The sequence below is a fragment of the Ornithorhynchus anatinus genome, chromosome 1, assembly GCF_004115215.2.
Source record: "Ornithorhynchus anatinus isolate Pmale09 chromosome 1, mOrnAna1.pri.v4, whole genome shotgun sequence".
Lineage (NCBI taxonomy): Eukaryota > Metazoa > Chordata > Mammalia > Monotremata > Ornithorhynchidae > Ornithorhynchus > Ornithorhynchus anatinus.
In genome coordinates this window covers 81,589,544-81,590,270 of record NC_041728.1, presented here as the reverse complement: position 1 = coordinate 81,590,270, position 727 = coordinate 81,589,544, and the positions used below count along the sequence as shown (strand labels likewise).

At 44.0% G+C, this 727-nt stretch overlaps 1 non-coding gene across 1 annotated transcript; it reads right to left on the bottom strand.

Moving 5' to 3' along the window:
- Positions 1 to 275: 275 nt before the first annotated feature.
- LOC114815558 lies at positions 276 to 413 on the bottom strand. Its single transcript, XR_003763352.1, has one exon. It is a non-coding gene; the product is annotated as a small nucleolar RNA SNORA7 (small nucleolar RNA).
- Positions 414 to 727: the final 314 nt, after the last annotated feature.

Sequence of the window (727 nt, the reverse complement as noted above, 5' to 3'; positions counted from 1 at the left end):
AGTCAGTTGTATTTATTAAGTGTTTACTGTGTGCAGAGCACTGTACTAAGTGCTTAGGAGAGTCATGTCAAGTTGTCTCTAATCCATAGAGATGCCATGAACCATCTCTCCCAGGACATCTTAATCTCATCTACATTAATTCTGGTAGTGTATCCATAGAGTTTTCTTGGTAAAAATACAGAAGTGGTTTACCACTGCCTTCTTCCATGTGGTAACTTGAGTATCTGCTCTCGACTTTCTCCCATGCTGCTGCTGCCCAGTGTAGGTGAGTTTTGATTTCTAGAAGATTGCCTTCCACTCACTAGCCACTGGGTAAGCTAGGAATGGAATGGATATCCCTCTGCTTGACTCTCCCTCATGTAGTCGAGACTGGTAGAGTACTGGAAACTCTCCAAGTGTGACCCTGAGAGGGGGCTTAGGAGGGTACAGTATAACAATATAACAGACACATTGCCTTCCCACAGTGAGCTTACATCCAGAAAGGTAGTCAGATGCTAATATAAATTATAGATATGTCCATAAATTCTGTGGGACTGGGAAGGGGGGATGAATAAAAGGAAAAGAGGACTTAGGGAAGTCTTCTTGGAGGAGATGGGCCTTCACTAAGGCTTTAAAGGGGAGGGGAGATTGTCTGTTGGATATGAGGAAAAAGAGCATTCCAGGCCAGAGGCAAGATGTTGCAAGAGGTTGGCAATGAGATAGATGAGACAGAGGTACAGTGAGAAGG